Genomic DNA, 17,856 nt, shown 5'->3' with positions numbered 1-17,856 from the left:
GTTTTTATTGACCTAATCCTCAGTTTGTTCGATTAAAGTTCATATTAATATTTACTTTTTCTGTTGCTCAGACTGTTGGTTGCTTAATAATATTGTGATATAGAATACAGGACTTAAGAGTTGCTTTTCAGAATAGAGCAATTTAATATCACTGTTAGTCCAGATGTGAACCTACCTACCATATGTCTTTTTTAAAAGCAATAAGCCTTATAGTATGCAATTTTCAAAAAAATAATCTAATGGAGATAAAAATCAGTCAAAAGACTAAGAGCTATTTATTTAATATGAAAAATGGCCTTGTCATTGGGCTTTTAAGCTTTTCATAAAACTTGAATGACCATTGATTTTATTTTTATAGCAGGTCTGTTGTTCTTGAAGGCTCTAAAAGACAAACATTTTATTGACCTATTTTTATATGAGAAAGTATAGTCTCATTATTTATCCTGAGCCTTGTAGCTACAATCTCTGGTGATGATATCAAGACCAACATTAAAAAAATAAACTGAGCACCTAAGATTAGGCACCTCTTTTCAACTGGTTGACATTCATAGCATTTTTCTGTCTAACTTTCAGAGTTAGCCAGGCAAAATGCAGTATTTAAAAACTTTCCCCAATTCACTGGTTAAAATATATCCAGTGTTAGCTAGATAATGTTATCTGGCTAACCGTAGCCTAGATTCATCAAATTGCTATAAATATGGTGTAAATAGTGCCAGCGCTAAAGAAATTGGACATGATTAGAATAATTTCCTGTGTATCGCATTACAGAGGAAACTACCACATCAGCATTACATCAGCACATAGAGTGCTGCATCAGCACATTGTGCGTTGCTTCAGTGCATACCACATTAGTTTTCTAGTTTAAATGCACCGGCTTCCTGCAGCTGTCTCTCTTAGGGTGTGTAAGACTTTGGAGAGAGGAGAGAAGAGTTGGTGAGTGGATTAGAGGAAGTAGGAACTTATGTATTTCGATTTCCTGAGTGCATTGTCTTGTCTTCTGTTCTCATATGTTTTCCTTTTTGGTCTTTTGTCTTCTTTGTGTGAATGAAAGTTTTTGTCAGTTTGTCCTGTTTATCTGTCTGTGTTTGTGTCAGGAGGAGGAGTGGTGGTGAAGAGTGGTGAAGCATGGTGGTGAGGCGGAGGATGAGTGGTAGTGAGGAATGGTGAGGTGTGGTGATGAGGAGTGGTGAGGTGTGGTGGTGTTGAAGAGTGGAGAGGATGAAGCATGAGAGGCAGGGGGAGAGAGGAGTGGAAGGAGGGGAGGACAAGGGCAGGAGTGCTAGGGGAAGGAGTAGGAGTAGGGACAGGGACAGGAGTAGAGATTGGGAAGGGGAACGGATAGGAGAAAGTGCGAGGAGGAATGGGATAGGTAGGCGACTCCAGTTGCAAGAAGATGACAGGCTAGGGATAGACAGAGAGGGCAGAGGGGAGTCAGTAGGGCAGGTTCAGGAGGAGGGAAGAAGGGGGAGGGGAATAGAGGAATGAGAGTGAGGAAAGGGAGGGCATCTCTCCAGAAATGGAAGTGGGCACCATTCAGGCAGCCAGGCAGGAGGTTGTGTTCATCTCAGGGTGTTGAAGTTCAGCCCAGAGGACAACAAGATGATAATCACTGGAGTCCTAGAGCATTATGCCATGCTCTTTGGCAACTGTGCGGTCAAGACCTACAGGGCTGCCAAGGGCCAGATCTGGTGTACCATCATCCAGGCTATCTCAAGAAGAAGTGGTATGAGATGCAGTGGGGAGCATGTGGCCCCCAGGTACAGGACATAAAGGACCGGTCGAAAACCAAGGTGGCAAACTGCAACAGGTGCATCTGGCAGACCAGAGGAGGAACCTCATGTCCAATTGTGCTGACACCCATGGAGGGGCGCCTCATCCAATGGATGGGACCAGATGTGTTCGAGGGCATGACTGGGTGGCTGGACACCATGTAAGATGGAGGTGGTAAGCAACTCTCCTGAAATTGGCATGGCTTCTATACTTGTGATATCATTTGACATAAGATGCTCACATTGATTAACATGCAAAGTGTGCATCTCATGCCAAATGGTGTGTATCTCTTGGCTTTGGAATCTTTTTGTCATCTTCTTTTTCTCATACTCTCACCCAGCTGTCAAACCCCATGGAGCAGCAATGAAGCTCCAAGGACTAGCAGTGAAGAGCCAGGGACCAATGGCTGGGACCAGATGTGTTTCAGAAAATGGAATTGTTATAGTGAACATGGTTAAAATCAATAAGGCTATGATCAGGAGGGAGTCAGGGTGTAAGCTTTACAGACAGTCTAAAAAATAAAGTAGGTTTTAGGAAGAACTTGAATATGCCCAGAAAGGGGCAAGATGCACCAGCTCAGGAAGGTTGTTCGAAGTGTACGGTGCAGCAAGGTGGAAAGCGAGGAGCCCTGGAACTGGCAAAGGGAGGCTGAGACGTGGGCTGAGACGTGGGCCCATGTGCGTCGGTGCGTGCAGGGTGCACAATTGTGCACCCCCATGCTTGCCCTGACCCCTGATTTTTTCCATGCCCCTTGCTTATGGAAACTTAAATACAAGTTCAGTATGGAGGAGGAGGAAGATTCCCAGCAGCAGCTTCCTGACCATAGCCAGATCCTGCAAACTCGTGGCTCAGCAAGCCCACATTCATTGCAGCAGGTTTTGTTCATCTCATTCATAAGACAGGCTAAGAGAGAATTTGACACTAAGCCGGAGTATCCCAACAGCCCTCCAGCTGTTCCTTCAGAACCCTGGGGTGTATATCATCCGGTCCAGGTGATATAATATTCTTCAGTTTGTCAGTCAGGCCTACCACATCTTCCAGGTTCACCATGATTTGGTTCAGTCCATCTGAATCATTACCCATGAAAACCTTCTCTGTATCTCCCCAACATCCTCTTCAGTAAACACCAAAGCAAAGAAATTGTTTAATCTTTCCATGATGGCCTTATCTTCTCTAAGTGCCCCTTTAACCCCTCGATCCCAATGGACTCCCGCATAGGTTTTCTGCATCAGAAATACTTTAAAAAGTTTTTACTGTGAGTTTTTGCCTCTACGGCCAACTTCTTTTCAAATTCTCTCTTAGCCTGCCTTATGAATGTCTTACATTTAACTTGCCAACATTTATGCATTATCCTATTTTCTTCTGTTGGATCCTTCCTCCAGTTTTTGAATGAATATCTTTTGGCTAAAATAGCTTCTTTAACCTCCCCTTTTAAACATGTCGGAAATTGTTTTGCCTTCTTTCCACCTTTCTTAATGTGTGGAATACATCTGGACTGTGCTTCTAGGATGGCGGTTTTTTTAATAATGACCACACTTTTGCACACTTTTTACCTTTGTAGATGCTCCTTTCAGTTATTTTCTAACTATTTTTCTCATTTTATCATCCAAATGGTAGATAAAATTTAATGTGAATAAGTGCAAGGTGATGCATATAGGGAAAACTAACCCATGCTATAGTTACACAATTTTAGGTTCCATATTAGGAGCTACCACCCAAGAAAGAGATCTAGGCATCATAGTGGATAACACATTGAAATCGTCGATTCAGTGTGCTGCAGCATTCAAAAATGCAATCAGAATCTTGGAAATTATTAGAAAGGGAATGGTGAATAAAACAGAACATGTCATAATGCTTCTGTATCACTCCATGATGAGACCGCACCTTGAATACTGTGTACAGTTCTGGTCGCCACATCTCAAAAAAGATAAAGTTGCGATTGAGAAGGTACAGAGAAGGGCGACCAAAATGATAAAGGGGATAGAACAGCTCCCCTATGAGGAAAGACTAAAGAGGTTACGACTATTCAGCTTGGAGAAGAGACGGCTGAGGGGGGGGGGGGGGGGGATATGATAGAGGTGTTTAAAATCAGAGAGGTCTAGAACGGGTAAATGTGAATCAGCTATTTATTCTTTCGGATAATAGAAGGAATAGGGGCACTCCATGAAGTTACATGAGGCACATTTAAAACTAATCGACAAAAGTTATTTTTCACTCAACGCACAATTAAACTCTGGAATTTGTTGCCAGGGGATGTGGTTAGTACAGTTAGTGAAGCTGGGTTTAAAAAAGGATTGGATAAGTTCTTGGAGGAGAAGTTCATTACCTGCTATTAATTAAATTGACTTAGAAAATAGCCACTGCCACTGCCAGAGGATTTACGCACGTAAGGGGGGGGGGGGGTTACACGTCCCAGGCCTATTTTATAAAGGCCCGGCAAAGCACGTAAAGACCTAGGACGCGTCTAAGTCCCAGGGCTTTACAAAGGGGGTGGTCTGGGGGTGGGGCAGGGGTGGGGCCAGAGGCCTCTGGCACAGCGGCCATTTGCTGCTGTGTCAGACGATCGTGTGCCGGCAGGCTGCTGGCGTGTGCAACCTGCGCCTGCCTCCAGGCAGGCACAAAAGGTGAAACAAGAATTGGAGGGGGATTAGTTTAGGGTTAGGGGCGGAAAGGCTAGGTGAAGGGGTGGGAAGGTCAGGCTAGGGGGTAGGGAATGGGGGAAGCCCATGGGCGTCGGTGCACGCAGGGTGCACAATTGTGCACCCCCATGCTTGCCCTGACCCCTGATTTTTTTAACATGTGCGCATCTGCGTATGCGTGTTATAAAATCAGGCGTATGAAAATCTACCCCTTAATTTTTGGGAACTTGTCAGGTTCTTATGGCCTGGATTAGTCACTGTTGGAAACAGGATGCTGGGCTTGATGGACCCTTTGTCTGACCCAGTACGACATGTTCTTATGTTCTTAGGCTGGAAAGTACAGAGCAAAGAAAAATTGCTCTACTCTAGTCCAGCCCTGTCCCTCGCCTCCTGTCCTATGCAGGGAGCAGGAGGAAAGAGGTGACAACAGAGCACACAGGGAGCAAAGAAAGGTCACTCTACTTCATAATCCAGTCCAATCCTTCTGTCATTTCTGCTTTTGTCACTTGTTCGGGAGGGGCGCTGCAGCACCAACAGTGCCCAGGGGCAGCACAATTCTAAATCCATCACTGACACTTCCTATCCCATGATGTTTTAGTTTTCTTAGAAGCCTCTCATGAGGGACTTTGTCAAATGCCTTCTGAAAATCCAAGAACACAGCATCTACTGTTTCACCTTTATCTGCATGTTTATTAGCCCTTTCAAAAAAAAAATGTAGCAGGTTTGTGACGCAAGATTTCCCTTGGCTAAATCCATTAAACCATGTCTTTCTATATGTTCTGTGATTTTGTTCTTTAGAATACTTTCCATTATTTTTCCTGCAACTGTAGCCAGTTTTACAAGTTGAACAGATGGTTGAGCGTTCATCTATTGCAGACTTTCTATATTAACATTGACTTCCTAGTAACAGCCTCTTTCATATTATGTTTTTTTTTTTTTTTAAGAGGGTCTTGAAAATGGTGCAGTGGCATACTAAGGGGAGGGGGGGGGGGGGGGGGGTGATCCACCCCAGATGACAGCTAGGAGGAGGAGGGTGTCATTGGGAGTTCCCCACTCCACCACCTACACTGACAGAAAGCAATATGCCAGCTGGCAGAAACCAAGATCATCCTTGGGGGTGGGTGAGGGAATGTGGAGCACTGCTCCCTCTAAACTGTGCATTTGCACAGCCATACTCAACTTTTATCCCTCCTGAGCTGGAAGATCGGCAGGGCTGCAATGGAACTCATCCAACTATGACTCGAAGAAAACAAGAGGAACCTCCCCCCCAAAAAAACAAACAAACAAACAGACATCTCCAGTTGCTGTTTTTCCTTCCTGCCCTCATGGCCCCAGAAGAAAAACATTGCTGGAGCCATGCAGGCAGAAAGCAAGGGGAGCAGCATCTGTGGCAGATCCTCCACGGATACCATCTCACAGTGGCTTGAGAAGAAGAGGCCAGGTAGCAGGGTTCCTGCGGATCCGATCTCACGACAGCCCAAGAAGAGGAGGACCAGAGGCTGGGGCCCTGTAGAAGTGCGTGTGTGTGAGCGAGTTGAGAGATTGTGTCTGTGAGTTAGTCTGTATGTTGTGAGAGACAGAGAGACAGCATGGTGAGAGTTTCTATGCATAAGAACATAAGAACATAAGAAATTGCCATGCTGGGTCAGACCAAGGGTCCATCAAGCCCAGCATCCTGTTTCCAACAGAGGCCAAAACCAGGCCACAAGAACCTGGCAATTACCCAGACACTAAGAAGAACCCATGCTACTGATGCAATTAATAGCAGGGAACATGGGGGGGAAAAAAAAAGCCTAGGACCAACTGATTAGAAAAATAAGATCAGAAAGCAAAGATAAAAAAAAAAAGTTTATTAATTTGTAGGGATTGGCATATGTTATCTTAGGGAATATATAATTACATATTCATATTTTGTTCTTTTGGACGTTCCACTATTTTTTTTTTTTTGTCTGCATGTTTCTGTTTCTAATTTGTAGTCCCTTATTCTGTATTAGGTAAGGGTCTGTTTGTATTCTGTGTATGTAAATGGGGTGCAGTATTTCTGCTGGGATGTAGTTTTTCTGTAGGGCTTTGTAGCAGGATGGCTTGTTCTGTTAATGCCAGTAGGTGGTGTATTAGTGTTCTAGGGCATGGTATAATATATGCATTGCTGCCGTATCATAGATAAGGCTGCTGCTGTTTGAGTCCTGAGACAGTGCTGGTATGGTATGATATGGCAAGGTTCTATGATTCTTTTTTTTTTTGTTTGTTTTGATTTGCAAGGGTTTATATTCTCAAAGTGTTTGGCAGGGAAGGGTTTGCAGTTACTGAGATGGATGTGTGTGTGCGTGTGGAAGAGGAGGATAAGTGAATGAGTGTGCATGTGCATGAGAGTCTGGGGAGTGAATGAGAACATGAGAATGAGTGTGTGTGTGTTTGTGAGAATGAGCATGTATGCATAAGAGAGTATGAGAGAGAATATGCAAGTGCGTTGGTGAGTGTGTGAGTATGTGAGAAGGTTTGTGTGAATGCTGCTACTAATGTTTCCTCTAAGGCCTGGGTTGTTGTGAGCATAACATTAATAGGCTTTTTGCATCAAAGAAAGTAGTGTTCATGGGGTAATGAAACAAAAAATGTTTGCTTACGAGCTAAATTTTTTGCGCATAGCAACCTGAACCTTAGAGGGAATATTGTGGAGGAGTGGTAAACTGAGACAATTGCGCTGTAATCTGTGCTTTAGCAGACACATCCTTGCACTGCAGGAATGACTCCAATTGCTGCACAATGGTGGAAAGTGTCATCATCATGCATCTGCTGGCACAAAGGAAGGTGTGGTGCCATTTATTTGTATCTTCCCGTGTGGTGCATAGGAATCAACAGTAGATTTATTTATTTATTCATTTGTAAGCTTTTAAATATACCGACATTCGTGGGTACATCATGCTGGTTTACAATGTAACAGAAAGGCGGAAAATACATAAAACCAGGGTAGGGGGAAAGGGGGGAGCAGCTGGAAAGAGGAGGAGGGAGAAAGCAGGAAGAAAACAAGGCATGGAGGGAAGAACCAGTGGCAGGGAGGGGGCCACCAGAGAGATTAACAACAATGACATCGTAGAGTGCGCACTAGGCAAAAGGCACTATGGTCAACTTTATACAGATTAGAAAAGGCTTATATAACTATGTTGTATAAGATGGGAATAGAAGACTGTCACCATCAACAAGGTGCCTGGGAGGGCTAAGAAGAGAGGAGAAAGTGGTTCCTGGGGTCTTGGTGCCTGAGAGGAAGAGAAAGTGCTTGTTGATAGAATTGTGGTTGGCTTTGTGAGGTATTTTGGGGGGGGGGGCATAGACCGTGGAGAGATTACTTGAAGGCATCATTAGGGGGCTGCATGAGGTGTCTTGGGAGAAGGGAAAAGGCTTCATGGAGTCTTTTAGAGGAGTGCAGAGTACAATCTCAGTCTTGAGGATGGGAACCCCTCTTGTCCTTCAATAATGGGTCAAACTGGGCCCCCCACCCCTCTAATGTCATCTCTGGTATAGCCAATCCCATTAGCAGCCAAAGAGTGGAACAGGTCCTCAGAAATTCTGTCAACAGTCAAAGAAAAGAGCGAGAGACCCAACATGAGTCAGAGAGTGTGTGTGAATAATTGAGCATGTAAGAGAGAGAGGGCATGTGAGAGTAAGTGAGAGTGTAAATAGAGAGAGAAAGTGAAATCATGTATGAAATAGAGCACATGAGTTGTGTGTGAGAAAGTATGTGTAAAAGAGTGAGAGTACGTGTATGAGAAAGCGAGAACATGTATGAGAGAGTGTGAAAGTGTGTGAGAGAGACAGAGCATGTATGATTGAGTGTGTATGTGTGAGAGAGAGGGAGCATGTATGAGGGTGATTTTATTGGTTGTTTTATGAGGAATGGCAATTCTGTTTTTCCATTATTGCATTGCATACAGAGTCTGGCATGTAATAGTCTCAGTTAAATTTTTATTTGTATATTTTTATGTATACTTTGTGGCCTCTTTATTGTATATCTGGTGAGGGTCTGTGTGTGTTCTGCATGTGCGACAGAGGTGAAGTATTTTGCTAACAGGTAGTTTCTGTATAGGAATCTAAGGCAGCCTAGCTGGTTCTGATTTCCTAATAGAAGAAGGTGCATTGGTGTTTTGGGTCCTGGTGTAATATTTGCAGTGCTGCATTTTCAATGGTAAGATTCAGTGATGGCATTTGGTACTGTTTTGGTTTGAGAGGTTTTCTATATAATTAATGTTTCTCTCTCCCCCCCCCCCATGAGCATCCCACCTCTCTCCTCCTCGATTAAGGAGGCAGAAAAACAGAATGGGTATTCTGGGGTGGAGCCAAGATGCATGTGCGTAACCCCTGAATTTTTCAAAGCTGACCATGGCAACGCTGTGCCAAGTTACGCAGGTAAATTTACTGCTGGTCCTGATGAGATATAAGTCTTTGCCAGAGGGATCCTGAACACTGGGGGAAAGAGAGAGAGAGAGTGTGCATGAGAGCACCACTTTTAAAGGGCCAATCTATATATATCAAACTGTTTGAGAGGCATTTTCAATTCAGAGTGAGTTGGTGGGGCGGGGGGGGGGGGGGGTTACATTGATCTGCTTATGGCACAAGGGTCTGTAGACCCTTACAACATTGCCCCCCCCCCCCCCCCCAAACCCACCTTGAGTTGAAAGTGTACCTCTTACAGTGGGATATATATAGAGAGAGTGTCAGATTATCCCTTTAAAAGAGTCTCTCTCCCGCTAGCCAGTCACTTGTGAGAATGCACAATAGGGATATTTTAAAAGGTATGCATGTACATGTACACACAATTTAAAACTGAGTATATTTATGTGCACACCTTTTAAAATTTACTTGTAAACCTGATACTTTTGATACAACTCCAACTCTTTGCTTCCACAGCAAGAGTTAAGGGAAATTGGATTCAAACAGCATCCAAGGGCCATGACATTTATGGTCTGAGAAACTGATAAGCATGGGGATAACCTGCACAGTGCAGCAAATACTGGCATAAGCATAAACTTGCTGGGCAGACTGGGTGGATCATTTGGTCTTTTCTGCCATGTTCTATGTGAATACTTGGATCATCCTATACAGTTCTGCATAGGAGGCTTGTGAATAAAATGAGAAGCTTAGGAGTAAGCACCAAGGTGGTGGCCTGGATTACAAATTGGTTGACAGATAGAAGACAGTGTGTGATGGTAAATGGAACCTACTCTGAAGAGAGAACAGTGTTAAGTGGAGTGCCAAGGATCAGTGTTGGAACTGGTCCTGTTCAAATCTTTGTGAGCGACATTGCAGAAGGGATAGAAGGTAAAGTTTGTCTTTTTGCAGATAATACTAAGATCTGCAACAGAGTGGACATGCTGGAAGGAGTAGAGAGAATGAGAAGTGTTTTAAGAAGCTTGAGCGATGGTCAAAGATATGGCAGCTGGGATATGCCAAGAAGTGCAGATTCGTGCATCTGGGGAGAGGTAATCCAAAAGAACTGTTTGTGTTGGGGGTTGAAGGGCGTTGTGCATGGAACAAGAGAAGGACCTTAGAGTAATAGTGTCTAGCGATCTGAAGATGGTGAATCAATGTGACAAAGCGATAGCTAAAGCCAGAAGAATGCTAGGCTGCACAGAGAGAGGAATAACCAGTAAGAAAAAGGAGGTGATAATCCCCTTGTACAGGTCCTTGGTGAGGCCTCACTTGGAGTATTAAGTTCAGCTCTGGAGACCGAATCTCAAAAGGGAGAGAGACAGGATGGAGGTGGTCCAGAGAAGGGTGACAAAAATGGTGGGGGGGTCTCCATTAAATGACTTATGAGGAGAGGTTGAAGGACCTAAATACGTATACCCTGGAGGAGAGGAGGTGCAGGGGAGATATGATACAGATTTTCAGATACCTGAAAGGTTTCAATGATGCAAAACAACAAACCTTCTCCATTGGAAAGAAATCAATAGAACTAGGGTCACGAAATGAAACTCCAGGGAGGACAACTCACACCAACTTCAGGAAATATTTCTTCACAGAGAGGGTTGGTGGTTGCCTGGAATGCCTTTCCGGAGGAGGTGGTGAAGACAAAAATGGTGAAAGATTTCAAAGAGGCATGGGATAAACACTGTGGATCTCTAAAGGTAGGATGGAGATAAGGAAAAGAGCACATGGGGTAACTTGCTGGTGTAGCTAGCGGTTACTACCCTTAACCAATACTCCTTCATACTGTTGATGCAACTCATTATGTTTCTCTGCTTTAATGGCAGGGGGGAATGAGGTAAAGGGGAATTAGTTTCAGACAGCAACCAATAGGGACATTGAATTTTATGGTCTTGGAAAACAAGCATGTGAGTAACTTGATGATGCGACTGTTACTACTGTTAACCAATAAGTCTTATACTTGTGATATCACTCCAACATTGCTCTGTGATTCAACAACAAGAGATAATGAGGAATTGGACTTAGAGAGCAACCAACAAGAGCCCTGACTTTGATGGGGTAACCTGGTGGTAACTAGGGATGTGCAGAGCAAAATTTTATGTTCATATTTTTTATGTCCGAAAGGGGGTCCCACTTGCGGCCAATATGGACATAAAAAAAATCCAATGAGTTGGGTATATGTACATATGTGCAAAAAAAAAATTTAAACCCCCTCACCCTCCTTAATCCCCCCCCCCAGACTTACCACAACTCCCTGGTGATCGAGCGAGGAGTGAGGACGTCATTTCTGCAATCCTTGGCGAGAAGCATGTGACGTCGGTGGCACGTCGAGTGACGCGGCGCCACGTGATTCCCGGCGAGTTCGCGCCGGACGGCTCGTTCGGCCCAAAAAGAACTTTTGGCCAGCTTGGGGGGGCCTCCTGACCCCCCCAAGCTGGCCAAAAGTTCTTGTGGGAAATCGCGATTGTTGAGCCAAAATAAAAATATAAACCCCCTCACCCTCCTTAATCCCCCCCCCCCGACTTACCACAACTCCCTGGTGATGGAGCGAGGAGTGAGGACGCCATTTCTGCAATCCTTGGCGAGAAGCATGTGACGTCGGCGGCACGTCGAGTGACGCCGGCGTCACGTGATTCCCGGCTCGTTCGCGCCGGACGGCTCGTTCGGCCCAAAAAGAACTTTTGGCCAGCTTGGGGGGGTCAGGAGGCCCCCCCAAGCTGGCCAAAAGTTCTTTTTGGGCCGAACGAGCCGTCCGGCGCGAACGAGCCGGGAATCACGTGACGCCGGCGTCACTCGACGTGCCGCCGACGTCACATGCTTCTCGCCAAGGATTGCAGAAATGGCGTCCTCACTCCTCGCTCCATCACCAGGGAGTTGTGGTAAGTCGGGGGGGGGGGATTAAGGAGGGTGAGGGGGTTTATATTTTTATTTTGGCTCAACAATCGCGATTTCCCACATATCGAACATATCTATGTTCGATATGTGGGAAATCCGATCGTTTATGTCGAATCAATTTTTTAAGTAAAAAAAAAATATGAGTTGCGTTTTACTAATGCGGTCAATCCGAATGCACACCCCTAGTGGTAACTTGTATGGAGTGGCAGACCCCCCCCCCCATGCTATTATTATGGGGGAGACCTGTATGGGGTAGCTGATGCTACCATAAGCTTCCTGGGCAGATTGGATAGACTATTTGATCCTTTTCTGCCTACATTTGTTGCCGTCCCGGTTCGCTGACCATTCCCCCTGCCTACCTCCGAGCCGCTCTGAGCAACTGCAGTATTTTTTAGGCCTGTTCAGGCCTGGCTGTCTCCTTCTTGTGGCACTCCCTCTACGGGGGAGACGCCGCTGCCGTTCTCCGGCAGGTCCCGCCCCTCTAGGTATGCGTGCGTACAGGGGCTCCAGAGTTAAAGGGACCAGCGTGGGAAAGATGGCTCTGCCCCCGGGAGGACGTCAGACACCGGCAGGAATTTAAACCCTGCAGCCAGACTACACCTTGCCTTGCAATGAAGTTCCCTCTTAGAGGTTAGTTAATTATCTTATCTCTTGATCCTGCGTGTCCCTGGTTCCTGCTCCAGCCTTGTTCCTGCTCCAGCTCATCCTTGCTTATTCCTGTTCCTGGCTCCTGATTTTGGCTGTCTTCCTGGCTCCTGACTTCAGCTTGTCTTCATGGCTCTTGACTTCGGCTTGTCCTCTGGTATCCTGCTTGCTGCCTGTCTCGACCCATGGTTCATCTTTGGTCTCTGCTGTCTGTCGCCTGTCCTGACTCCAGCTTTGTTCCACATCCTGCTTGTCTGCTGCCTGTCTTGATCCAGACTGCTCCGCGTTCACTCCGTCCAGGAAACCTCACCTAGCTCCAAGTGGCTCGGGTCCTCACGGGCTCCTCCTGGGGGGACCTCGGGCTTCCAGTGGTGAAGTCCCTGTTGGTCTCCTGGCTCCAACCATTCCTCCGCTACACAACTTCAGGACAACTCTTCGAATTCTCGTATTCAGGAGACCGCACATAAGTCCAAGCAGCTCGGATCCTCAAGAGCTCCTCTTGGGAGGATCTCGGGCTTCCAGTGGTGAAGATTCGGTGGGTCTCCTGACTTGATCCACCTCCTGGCTATGACCTCCGCTGTGGGCCTTCTCACGGTGTGCTTCCATCACCCCTAGCCAGCTCAAGGGTCCACAAACTCAACACATTTCTATGTTACTATATTATTTTAGGAAACAGTGAAAGAAGTTCTATGGGGAGATATTATTACCTATAAATACAGAAAAAGTAGGGACATGGATGCTGTTTCGCTGAGGCTAGAAAAACAATTACAAAGGGACAAATTAAATGTGGCTAGTGACATAACTAAAGCACACATGGAGCAGTTTCTGGCAACTTAAATTGTTTTCAATTCCTTGATATACCAACGAATCAAGAAAAGTATTTTATATTACAAATTGAAGATGTTTCAGTATTGAGACAAATCAGGAAAAATGTAAGCAAATTTAATTAAGAATAGTGTTTGCCCCAAATATATTACTATCCTCACAAATGATGAAGGAGTGCTGGCTAACTCTACTAGTGATGTCCTGGGGGTATTGGTAAAATATTACAAAAATGCATATACATCTCACGGTGGTGACTAGGACTGATGTCATGCCTTCTTGAATCAGATTGATCTCTCTAAATTCTTTCAAGAGCATATAGATAAGATTAATGCACCTCAAACTAAAAAGGAAATCCAGGTGGATATTCAGAAGGCAGGTCTTTGAAAGGCTCCAGGGCCTAATGACTTATGTACAGAGTTTTTGATCCCTTTTATCTTATTTCACATACTTGGCACAAGTGAGTTGGTTCCCTATTGCCTATTGCCCTTTAATTTGGCATTGATAACAGTGCTACCCAAACCGGAAAAGGATCCTACAGTTCTAGAGTCATATTGCCCAATTTCTCCGCTAAACTTTGATTCCAAATTACTTGTCGAAATTGTGGCGGACAGATTAGCTTTGATAATTCTGGAGCTCATTTTGGGGAGTAAGGTGGGTTTTGTCCATCGTAGATACTTAGTCATTAACATAAGAAATATTTTAGCTTCCAATTAAAAATCCATTAATTCTAACATCCCATTATTGATGGTCAGCTTTGGTGTGGAGAAAGCTTTTGATCACAAAAAGTAGAGCTATTTATTCTGAGTTCTGGGTCATATGGGGCTGATGGAATTTTTAAGACCCCAAAGCAGTAATTTTAGCTAATAGGAGACAATTTATGATATTTTATTTATCTAGGGGAATGCATTAATGGTATCTGTTGTCACTCTTGTTATTTTTATTGTCTTTAGAACCTTTGTTGAGATGTGAGGATCCTGAAGTGTTCGGTATACAATTAGGTCCCAAATGATTTAAGTTGGCTGCTTTTGTAGATGATCTCTTGGTATACATAATTAATCCCAAGGTGTCTCTGACTCAACTGCTAAATATTTTTGATTTCTTTGGCCCTTTCTCCACCTTTAAATTGAATAGTACCAAATCCATTGCAATGGCCGTTCCTAGTTTAAATCTAAATTGGGTGAATGGTGTTTTCATTTCTTTAGGGATTCTGACAGCTTGGATTCACTTTATAAGTTGAATGCATCTTCCTTGAAGGACTAGATTGAAACTCCAGCATTCCCATAGCTTGTTGCTCTTCTAAACTGCCTCCCCTGAATGCAGTGACCCTCCCGCCAAGTGTTGCAGTATAAGGGTTTTCAGATGTTATTGTTAGAGTATTGCTAGATATCATGCACAAAGGAGCATGCCAGAAATATACCCTCCTTCCTGTCACATCACATATCTAAGACAAAAACGATCTGGAACCCACCCAAACAGTCCCTCTGGGGTTAAGGGGGAAGGCAGAGATTTAAGAAAAAATCAGATGATATAAAAATTAATTACTTTTAAAGGTTTATTGAATTATATTTTTATTTACAAATATTTGAAATGCAAACTGGCAGCAAGCAAATACTGTATATTTTTCTCAATACAAGCAGTTTTACTCAAAAGTAATTAACATAATTATACTCCAGAACCAGTTCTGATAATCAGCATGAAATACTCTATCAGATTAGTATCAAATTATCTGTTTCCAAACTATTTTCTTCCAAATTTGTTTGTGAACTAATGCACCAAAAAGAATGTGATTCTTTCTGTAATGTTTTGTTTTACAGATATTGCAGTTCTTTTTTTTTCTTCAGTGATTACTCAGATAAATAACATGTTTCTTATATGGTTGTTGTTGCGTTCGGGCCTGCTCTTCGCCCTCGCTCCACCCTCTCTACCTCTGTGGCGACTCCCTCCGGGCCTGATGGACAGCTTGTTGCCGCGGCGTCTCCATGCCGCTTCTCCCCGGCGTCCCCGGACCGGCTCAACGCTGCAGATCCGCCATGTTCCTGATGACGTAGGGCGCGTGTGCGCTCCGAAGTATGTACCAGCAAGGGCGTGAACCTCGGGGGCATCCCCCTGTATTGACGTCATCCACTTCCAACATAAAAGGTCTTCACTTGTGCTTACTATTCGAGTTAGCAAGGACTACGGACTCCGAATCGAACTTGGTCTATGAATATAGATTCGTCCAAGCTACTCTGCCTCCTCGGACTTACCAGGGTTACCAGCTCCTTGGGGGCCTCTCTCTCTTTTCTCTATTTCAGATTGCAGATAGGAACCGGTACTCACTCCTCGAGGGCCCATGTTCCTGAAGACTCTGAAGATTCTCTACTGCCTAGAAGCTATTACAGATAGAGACAATCGTGAGTTGCCACTGCTCTCTCAGAGCTTTCCCTGGGACCAGGTACTCGCTCCTCGAGGGCCTAACTTTTTCCAGCTACTGAGCCTCCTTAAGATTCTATGTGAGATTGTCATCTACTACTGGCTATGTATACTGCATAACCTGTCTATTCACTATCTATAGTCTCTCTACAGCTCAGCAACCCTGGGATCGCAGTTCCAGTATCTGAGGGACTTCAGGCCTGCCGGGCATACCAGCTCACTACTGCCACCTCTGGTGGTTCTACTAACCTGTCTAATAAATAAAACTATCTGTGTCTGTCTCCATACTCAAGCCTAGCCGGTGGTCCCTCTCAGGATATCCTCTTGGGGGTGCTGTCATCTGCCATCGGCCCAAGAATTCACCTATTTACTACAGTGTGCTCACTCCTCCCACTTCAGGAGCTGAGCATAACAGAGTGCTAGCTCTCATCTGTGTCTCCGCCCATCAGACATCAGAACTATAACAGATTGCAACTCAGCACGGAAATTATAACAGAGTGCCAACTCCTCCCTCCTGGGGAGCTCACTCATAATAGATTGCTAACTCCTCCCCTCTGGAGGAGCAAACCCTAACAGATTGCTAACTCCTCCCCTCTGGGGGAGCAAATCATAACAGTTGTCTCTGTTTTGTCTCCTATTTTTTTTCTATTGGTTTTGTATTTTTCTCTCTTTGCTGGTGATATTTCTTTTTCTGTCCTTTACCTCTGTTTTGTGTAAGTCTTTGGTTGTTGTGGCTGTTTTTATTACTTAGCAGTTGGCGGTGGCTCTTTGGTAGCGTTACTAGAGGGCCCAGTTTAGATCACTGTGGTTGGCTTTTGGAGCTACAGGGTGCTGTTTGAGAGCGAGACTTGAGTAGCTGGAGTTTCCTTTTCTCCTGTCTCTGGAATCTTACATCTACTAGGTTTTCGACTTGATCCTCTGGTCCAGCTCTGGAAATCCTACTACACTATGGGGCAGATTTTAAGAGCTGCCCATGGGCGTAGATTTGTGCGCGCAACCTAGCATGCACAAATCTATGCCCGATTTTATAGCATGCCCGCGCGGCTGCGTGCATGTTATAAAATCCAGGGTTGGCGCATGCAAGGGGGTGCATACCGGACTGCCCCCAGATCGGCGTCCCGCCGATGCCCCCGCCCCCTTCCTGCTCCTTTTTAAAAGCCCGGGGACATACGCGCATCCCGGGGCTTGCACATGTCACCAGGCCTATGCAAAATAGGCTCAGAGCACGTAATCTCCCTGCATGCGTAAATCCAGCCACATTTACGCATGCAGGACTTTTAAAATCTGCCCCTATGCTTTACAAAATTAACAGGAAGTAAGCTGTCTACACTATCATGTTTATCTTCTGCAATGAAACTAATATGCAGTCCTGAGTGTAATCTGGATGGCTTGTTATGCTTATGGCTAACTAAGGGGTCATTTATCAAAGTGCTAAATGGCATTTTCACATGCGTTAAGGCATTTTCGCTTTTAATGCATACGAAACTGCCATTAACGCATGCGAAAGCACCATAAGGTTTGGTGTGATGCAAATGAGAAAAAGGGAGGGAATTTTGGCCAAGTGGGCGGGGCTCACAGTTTTGCAAAGCTGTATCACACGTGTGATAGCGCTTTAAGGTGGTTGTGATGTTTTTCACATATGCCATTTTGACTGGTTTTAAACCTGAGCCCTCCTGGGGGGGAGAGGGAGAGAGAGCGAGACTAGCCATAATGCCTTCATGCTAGATAGGTATTTATATCTCTTCGGGAGGCCCACCTAGTAACTCGAGTTGAGGTTTTGGTATTAGTGTAGGGGTTAGGGGCCACTTTGACATTCAAAGTGAGACGTACGAACAGAACAGTGCTCTCTTGTGAAGATTTGATGATCTTCAGAGTGAGGAAACTCACCCAAAGATGAGATTTGTGCAATGTTCTCTCAACCTAGCTTGATGGACTCTCTTCCTGGGTTCCATCACACAGAAGCTTCAAGGCACAGCTTCCAACCATGAAGGTCAGTTACAGGAGGTAACTTTAAAGACTGCTTTACCACTGGTGGCTCCAATCCGTTTCTTCGGAGAAATCCAGAAGGCCCGGGGCTTTTTAAACCAGTGCTGCATGCATTTTACCTTACAGCCATCTTTATTTCCTATGATTCTCTCCAAGACTACCTACATCCTTTCCTTCTTGAATGGTAGGGCCTTGTCTTGGGTATCTACCTTGTGGGAATGCAAGGACCCCATTTTGCAGGACATAGAAGGATTTTTGATGA

The sequence above is a fragment of the Rhinatrema bivittatum genome, chromosome 2, assembly GCF_901001135.1.
Source record: "Rhinatrema bivittatum chromosome 2, aRhiBiv1.1, whole genome shotgun sequence".
Classification (NCBI taxonomy): Eukaryota; Metazoa; Chordata; class Amphibia; order Gymnophiona; family Rhinatrematidae; genus Rhinatrema; species Rhinatrema bivittatum.
This window is presented reverse-complemented; position numbering follows the sequence as displayed.